The sequence below is a fragment of the Clarias gariepinus genome, chromosome 5, assembly GCF_024256425.1.
Source record: "Clarias gariepinus isolate MV-2021 ecotype Netherlands chromosome 5, CGAR_prim_01v2, whole genome shotgun sequence".
In the NCBI taxonomy this organism is placed as follows: domain Eukaryota; kingdom Metazoa; phylum Chordata; class Actinopteri; order Siluriformes; family Clariidae; genus Clarias; species Clarias gariepinus.
Genome location: NC_071104.1, coordinates 20032861 through 20042234, shown reverse-complemented (window position 1 = coordinate 20042234; position 9374 = coordinate 20032861).

Here is a 9374-nt window from a genome sequence, read left to right as displayed (position 1 = left end):
CTTAGATAGATTTCAAACTTATGGCTGCTAAGCTTTTATCATGGCTGGATATGCATTGTATATAATTATATTCATGAATTTTGAATAGGTTTGTTTTAAAATATATGTTTTTAAATGTTGGAGCTCATCCAGAAATATGGACACTAACTTAAAAACCTGCTAAATTAAAATAGTTACAGATAACAGATTTTATATAATGATAGTCTGGAACTGATTTAAATGATTAAAATGGCCACATATGGTCTGCTTGGGACGTGTATAGTGACTGAAGATGGTTCCACTCAATGACCATGATATGACCTTGGACTGGGCTGATGCAGCCATTTTTTTTTCTTTGATGGCTTGTTACTGCAATCGCTAAATAGGATAATACCGAAATTCCCACAAACACTTTTGTGCCCGAAAGTGGACTTTTTATTAACTTAAACCCCTTTACCATCATATTAAACATTCATGATGTCAGATGTAGAACACAGATATAGACCACAGATATAGCAGGGAACTATTTATGGTGATACTATTTGATATTACCCAAATGAGGATGGGTTCCCAGTTACTTCTCGTTCTTCTCAAGGTTTCTTCCCATTGTCATCTCAGGGAGTTTTTACTTGGAACCACTTCCTCTGGCTTGCACTTCTGGGACAAATTTATATTTATAATTCATACATATGCCCTTACAATTCTTTAAAACTGCTTTGATCATTGTTAAAAAAGTTCTACAAATACAATTTTATTAAATCTTGTGTCATGCAGCCTCCTTAACTTATGATATACATATTGCATGTGCATAATTCATTCAGCAACCTATCATAAATGTACCATCATGTTAATTTGTTACTTCTGACCACAAGATTTTTTACTGTTCTTTCCCCAAACTCTGCTGTATGCAGAATCCACCCAGTAAGTTGAGCGCAGTGTCAGTATAATGACCTCCCATGAGATTTGTGGATCTGTCCATAATGCTTGACTGTTTGCTGTAATAGGTATTTGTCATTCCATGTGTAATGCTAACAACTCCAACACATTGCAGCACACAGTTACTGAAAAAAAAATGCTTTAAGGTGAATAGCTGAATAATAAGCTTTGACTTTAAAAGGTTAACATGAGGCCAAGATACACAAACAATGAAATGCTAATGAGTAATATTCAAACAGTTCAGCTGGTCTTTTGCTCCTCGTCTTGATTAAAAACAAATCCAACAAGCAAATCAATTATCGAGTCTCAAGACTGTTATCTTATCAGCACAGCAAAATCACTTATTTTAATAGTTTGTGTTAGGTTCAGGAGGAGATTATAGAGTTATAGGTCCAGCTCAAAATAAAATAAATATTTCTCTTTGACAAAAGTAGTAGATAAAACTACATAGGTCCGTCCATGATAATATGTTATGATATATTAAACACTAAATATTTGTGCTTGATATGCTGTAGCTTTGCTGTTCAGTGTCAGTTTAACATCCTGTTCAATACCCTTCGGCCTCATGTTGAAATTGCTTGTGTGATTTGTAAAGCAATCAATATTCCCATTAAAAGCTTTTTATAACGTCGTGTTAAAGGTTTGAAGCCTTGGTTTTTTGTTTTAAATAAACCATTTAATTCTATCTCCAACCATGTGGAGGGAGCTACTATAAGGCAATTATTATTAAGAAAGGCAGGGAAGCTTGGTACCATAAAATTGTATATATTTATTAAATTAAGTACATTTAGTAAATGTCCAGCCATTTTCTCCATTTTAAGTTTTACTTTAAGAGATTGGCCTTCTTATTTTCTTCATACCCATTTATGCGTTATCATCAAGATGAAATGAATGGTTCACTGGAAATGTACAATATCTGCCTCTCAACACTAAAAGTACTACTCTTACAACACACTTAAGACAATTAATTAGCTATGTTTTTTTAGATTTTTCATTTTATCAATGCTTTTATAAGTGCCATTCTCATTAATCCGGGACTAGTGATAAAATGTATCCAGTAGTCGTACAGATTTCATGCACAATACAAACCCAATTTCAAAAAAGTTGGGACACTGTACGTATTGTAAATAAAAACAGAATGCAGTGATGTGGAAGTTTCAACTTTCAATATTTTATTCAGAATAAAATATAGATGACATATCAAATGTTTTAACTGAAAAAATGTATCATTTTAAGGGAAAAATAAGTTGATTTTAAATTTCATGGTATTACCACATCTCAAAAAAGTTGGGACAAGGTCATGTTACCACTGTGTGGAATCCCCTCTTCTTTTTATAACAGTCGGCAAATGTCTGGGGACTGAGGAGACAAGTTGCTCAAGTTTAGGAATAGGAATGGTGTCCCATTCTTGTCTAATACAGGCTTTTAGTTGTTTAACTTTTTTAGGTCTTCTTTGTCGCATCTTCCTCTTTATGATGCGCCGAATGTTTTCTTTGGGTGGAAGATCTGGACTGCAGGCTGGCCATTTTAGTACCCGAATCCTTCTCCTACGCATCCATGATGTTGTAATTGATGCAGTATGTGGTCTGGCATTGTCATGTTGGAAAATGCAAGGTCTTCCCTGAAAGAGACGATGCCTGGATGGGAGCATACATTGTACTAGAACTTGGATATACCTTTCAGCATTGATGGGGCCTTTCCAGATGTCTAAGCTGCCCATGCCACACGCACTCATGCAACCCCATACCATCAGAGAGGCAGGCTTCTGAACTGAGTGCTGATAACAACTTGGGTTGTCCTTGTCCTCTTTAGTCCAGATGGCATGGCGTCCCAGTTTTCCAAAAAGAACTTCAAATTTAGATTCGTCTGACGACCGAACAGTTTCCCACTCAGTCCATTTTAAATGAGCGTTGGCCCAGAGAAAACAGCTGCGCTTCTGAATCATGTTTAGATGTGGCTTCTTTTTTGACCTATAAAGTTTTAGCCGGTAATGGCGAATCGCACAATTGGATATGTTTTCTGGAGGTATTCCTGAGCCCATGTTGTGATTTCCATTACAGTAGCATTCCTGTATGTGATGCAGGAGACTGGGAACATTCAGTGAGTGGAACACCTGCTCCTTGAAAATTGTTATTCTAATTTTACTGTTCTATTATTCTGCACAAATATTATTTATCAAATGTCCTTGTTTGTCTTGAATGCCGACTGTAATTAACCATATTCAGATAAAAATGTAAATAACAGGAAATAAAAATATTTACATTAGCTTTTTTTTTTTTAAAGTGCTAAGAAATCAGTAGAAATTTAGCAGGAAAAGCAGAGGAATAGTGTAAAAACATCAAAGAAAATGTTATGTGTCATTAGTGCATCTGTAAAGATGGTTGGAAATCAATGGATGGCCTTCTGACCATATTGTTGATCTCACATAGATAAAAATCATTTCATTCAGCTTGCTCGATCCATCTTACAAAAAAAGTTTTTAAAAAATCTCAAGGACACTCTTCCCAAGTCCTTAACAATTTTAATAGCAGCCTTCAAACTAAAAAAAAAAATTACCTAAGGTTGTTTTTTTTAATATATATAATTATTACACAGATATTGTGTCTCCTCTGCTTTTTGCCTATAATGCATAATATACTGTACATAATAAGCACTGTAGAAAAATATTAAAGTTAGGGTTAGGCTTTACATATGCAAAGAAATACTGTGAAGCTAAGAGGTCTTTATGAATAATTAAATGTAACATTTTTACATTAAATAACCTAGAAAGTGAAACATTTATAAAATATAACAACTATACATGGTGTGACAGACCAAATCTCTTTTTGTGTGAATATTGGTATGTTATGTATCCAATGTTGTAAACATTAAAGCACTTTTTGTAAGTCGCTCTGGATAAGAGCGTCTGCCAAATGCCTAAATGTAAATGTAAATGTACTGACAGACAATTTTTTTTACATATATTTTTTGACATAGAATTATTTTTAAAAAAATTGGAACATTTGGAAATTATTTAATATTTTTATTATTTTATTATATTTGGAAATACACAATGCTTTGTACCGACTCAATCATGCTGGTCATAATAGGAACATCTATAAAAAAAAGTTTGTGGCAAAACAAAAGCAGTTTTGATTACATGCCAGTTGTGTATTATTATCAGGGACTTAAAAATGTATGTATCTCAGACATTCTCAGACCATTTAATTGTGCTGTGCTACTCATCTGCATATGTATCTTTAATGAATCTGTAATGGTCTTCTAATTTTTTGGTTAAGAAAGTGCATTAACCTATGTGCCTTGAACTGGAAATAGGTTAAGAACATTTGTTTTGTTTTTACTTACTTACTTTCTATTTATCTTGCTTAAAAAATGTGTTTAAAAATATGAAATAAAATCCAAGCTTTCTTTGTATAGACATTATTAAAGGTACGTATTTGGTAAAATAAAGAAAGGCAGGCAGAAATTTACTTCTAACATTAATGTCAAATGAAAAGGTAATAACAGAGTATAAAGCAGCTAGGTTTAAATATAAAAAACTTGCTTGGGTTTATGTATTTCAAGTATACAAAAGCCTGTATTGGAAGTTATTAAACATATCAGTTTAAAGATATCAAACCACTTCTTATGAAAACAAACCAATGTGATTTTATTTTGTGATTTTAGTTTGACTTTAGACTTTATAAGTCATTTTGGTCATTTTTTCCCATTTTAAAAGGTTAAATATTAAACCAAGGTTAAAACAAACATAAAAAATAAGAACGTGGCAAACTTCTTGTTCTGTCATTTCTTTTCCCTTAATTAATACTGGAATGAGTCATTGCATGTGTTTAATTGGAATCTATAATATATGTTACGTGTTCCATGTGCAATGCTTGAAAATTATTTAATTAGGTCCAGCTTTTAACAGGCACACAGGTGAGCTGACTAGATAGGTGAGATAGACAAAGTCAAGGCCGTGACACAGTAATATTAATTACTACTACTTTTTTCTTAGAAACATCTGAAATCGTGAAATGTGGATAGATTTTGACAGGGTTGTGCAATACAAATATACTGTACTTTGTAATGGCTGTTCATGGAAATACCTACCCTGCCTGTTTTTGTACTTCAGGAGAAACCTGAGTACCCAGAGAACACCCACAAAGTTCTATACGCACATACAGATACAGGGCCGGAAATGAACCGTCAGCCATCTAAGAGCGAGGCCGCTGCACCATGTTTAATTTAATTTATTAAGTTTGTTTAGACACATGGTGTACATTTTATTATTATTTAAAATACAAGATACAGTGGGTAAAATTGTTAGCGCATGGGGTTTATACTGTCAGTATATTGCATCAGCCTGGGTTTCCTCCAGGTTCGGCAGTTTTTTTCGCCCAGCTCCTAAAACTTGACAGTTGGCAAATTGGCTACTCTAAATTGACCTCATATGTAAATTAGTGTAAAACTTAAAAGAACTCTAGGCCTACTTCATTTCCTACATAGGGTTTTGCACTCAATACACAGTTACATTGAGTACATGGGGCATGGAATGTTTTCTCCATGTTGCTGAAGTGTAATGCACCATAATTTTTGCTAAGAATTACTGCTTTGCTAGATTGTTTTCAACTACCCAACTACAGGAATCTGTTTTGGAAAACAGTCCTCCACTTTTGAGCTATGGTACTTATACTTAATAAACAACTATTTGTTCTTAATGTTATGTAAAACCCACCAGGAACTTTTGTGTGTCAAAACATTTGCTAATATTAATTTGTATATTGTACATATGTTGGGACATGATTACTGTCATTAGGTTGTTTTTTAAAGCTAGAATTACTTTAAAAACGTGACATTGGATCAAGACTTTAAGCTTTTAATTTTTCTCTTATCTAAAATACAACCTTGAAATTCTCACATCAAGGGTTTTATTTTTAATTTTTTGGCAACTAGGCCAATGCCCTGAGCAGAGCCAGCGAGGACACTGACTGGAAAAAATCCATTGGTCCCCGAAGAAATCTACTGCAAAGGCAAGTAAATATACATATACTGCTTGGTCAATAAAATGCTGCATTGTAGCTTCAGTGTACTAGGTCCACCACATGCTAAATTACGAGCAATATTATTCACAGATTTTTTACTTTTGTATTGTTTAATAACCATTATATTCACTACAACATCTATACTTTTCCTTAAGCTGCTGCTATGACTATCTTTCTCTCTCTCTCTCTTGCTCTCTCTCATTATATATACATGTATATTTACTATATATGCCAACTCGTGGCAAAGTCTTTCACGAACCGGCGATAATCAGAGGCTAACCCAAGGAAGGTGTGGAGCTGCAACACATTTATCGGTTCGGGCTAATTATTTACTGTATATATATTTATAGTAATATATATAGTAATATTTATATAGTACAGGCCAAAAGTTTGGACACACCTTCTTATTTATCTGTCACACTATCTATGTGTTTTTTTATTTTCATGACCATTTACATTGGTATATTCTCACTGCAGTCATCAAATCTATGAATGAACACATGTGGGGTTATGTACTTAACAAAAAAAGGTCTCCACAGTCACCGGACCTGAACCCAATCGAGATGGTTTGGGGTGAGCTGGACCGCAGAGTGAAGGCAAAGGGGCCAACAAGCGCTAAACACCTCTGGGAACTCCTTCAAGACTGTTGAAAAACCATTTCAGGTGACTATCTCTTGAAGCTCATCGAAAGAATGCCAATGACCTGAATGAACTAAATGACCAGTTTATCATATCAATAATTTTTTTCCTGACTGTTGGCCCGGCCATATTCAAGTACTCAAATTGTGTAAGAGTGGTCTGGGAGCATGAGGAATTATGCTTAAACAAGAAAGCTGTTGTGTTCGCCTCATTCTTCAATAAAGATTTCTAAATTCTTAATAAACTTAAGGGACCATAAATGTATACTGGACAGTGATTATGTGAATGGATATTAAACAAATTCTATAAAGACATGTTTATATTCTATTGTTTTAAGGTTGAATTTGCAACAGTGTTTGGGGTCATTGTTTTAAGGTTATTTTATTAAAGCCTTCAAACTTTCATCAATAATCGCCCAAGAATATGAAATGTAATATAAATATTGCTATTATAATGTAAGAGAATATCAAATAATCTATAATCTTTCAAAGATATCTTTTACTGAAAAGAATCAGTAAGTACATTAGGAATAAGTTCTGAAAATTTATTTTCTAATTAGGACAATGGTTAAGATAAACAGATGCTATAGTTAGTGTGGCGATCAATTAACTACCTTATAGGTGTATCATTAATAAATGAATAAATCATTTCAAAAACGTCATCTTTAAGATTTTTCGCTACCTATACTCAATAGATGATTTCAAAACATTTTACAGTGTGACATTCTACATTCAAAACTTTTTTATGCCAAGGGAAAGCTTCATAAAAAGGCTTCAATGTCTTAAAATATAATTTGCAAACCCCTACAACTTAGGTTAGCATGTGTGCAAGCCTGAAATATCCAGAAATGCAATTGGGCTCAGGTGTGTGGATTAATTAAGTCTACATCATTGAAGTCCCATGGGGCACAGCTGCAAAGTACTGTTATCGTATGGGTGTTTGAAGGGTTTTTCTTCCCTATTCTTTAATTTTTTTTTTGTCTAGATTGACATTTTTTTATTGCATTGATATAAGCTTGGCTTAACATCCTCGGAACAAATTTATGAATATGATTGATTTTTTTTCTTTCCTGAATAATATTTACTGTATATCACACTGCATTGTGGATCATATCTTGTACCACAATAATAGTACTCCAGAGCAATTACCAATGCTCTTTTTATCAGCAATATTGGAGATCTTTTTTTTCCAAAAAGAATTATCCATGCTGACAAGTAACTTACATGTAAAATGGCACAATATCTTTAAGGTGCCATTGCTCTAATAAATAGAGCCTCATTAAAGGCAAGAGCTTTATCTGGTGTGTGAAACGGTCACCAAACAAAGGGCTTTGCTGAAATGAAAGGTCTTCCTGTCACGCCAAGCAAAAGAAAATGGCAGGATCTCAGCCCTTCTGTAGTGTTTTGGTCTGCTACCTTTAGCAGACCTAGTGAAGAATGTGTACCTCACTTTGACAGTCAAGATAAAACCACTGGCACTGAAACTCTGATTTCTAGCTTAGCCAAGCTCTGAGATGGGTTATTTCTTGCAGCTGATTTTCTACTACAACTACAACTGGAAAAAAAAATGTTGGGGTAGTGTTCATAAGGCTGAGTGACACCTATCTATACTTTTAAGGACAACTGGTATACATTTAAAGAAACTTTTATAAAGGCTTATTTTAGTTGACATCAGCTGACAAATAATGCCCTTGTCAGTTTTGAGTTCAGGTGGTTACAACCCTGGTTGTGGATGATTTTGTCAGGGGTAACTTATACCTTCTGGCCATAAAAAGTTGGCATTTCAGAAGGGTCAAATTACTGGCATACATCATGCAAAGAAAACAAAAATTGGGCAGTGCAGGACCATCAACTTTGATTAGAAAATGTGGTCAGACAAAAATCATGAATAGAAATCAGTTAATTACTTAGGTGTATTGTTAAAAAAAACAATCAGCAGTAGAAATCAGCCTATTGTTTTATAGTGAACGTAAAAGTATTTCCAAATGCACATGTTAGTTGAACTCGCAAGATTGGTAGAAGTAATCAGCTGTGTGAACATAAGAAAACAACTTGTTAGGTAGAATAATCAAAAGACAAAATTTCTATTTGCTAGTGCATAAAAAGATTGGACTTTGGAACAGTAGAAAAAGATCATATGGTATGATTAGTCCAGATTGACTCTATTCCAGTGTGATGGGCGCATCAAGAAGGGAAATGCATGAAGCGAAGCATCCATCATGCATAGTGGCCACTGTACAGGCCTATGCAGGCAGGTTTATAAATATTATGACTAACCAAATATACTGTAATGAAGGACAGCACAGGTGTATTCCTAGACTCAAGTTGTGAATGAGTGGTTCTGGTTGCATAAGAATCATTTTCACACATAAAACTGCATTGCACATCATAATCAAAGCTTAAAGTTGTTAAATGATATTTTTTTGGCCAGGCAGTGTACTTTAGTGGTTTATGACAAATTACTTTTAGCATGATGTATTTTTGGTATGTCAGAGTCACATACATGTTATGATGTCAAGCCATACTAAAGTATCTTCATCAATAAGAGAAAACAAAGTGTCATTTAGACAATTTTAGATATTTGACTACAATTTGTAATTGTTTATCTAGAAAGACTTGAAGTCTGCATTGCACACTACTGTATGGTGATACAATCACACCTCTCCACGATTCATGTGATAAAAATATCCCTGCTTCTGACGTGAATGACATGACATGACATGACTGACCCCTAGTGGTCAAAGTTATCTGTTACAGTCTTGTACTATGCTGGTGACTCATGATAACTGCATGTGTT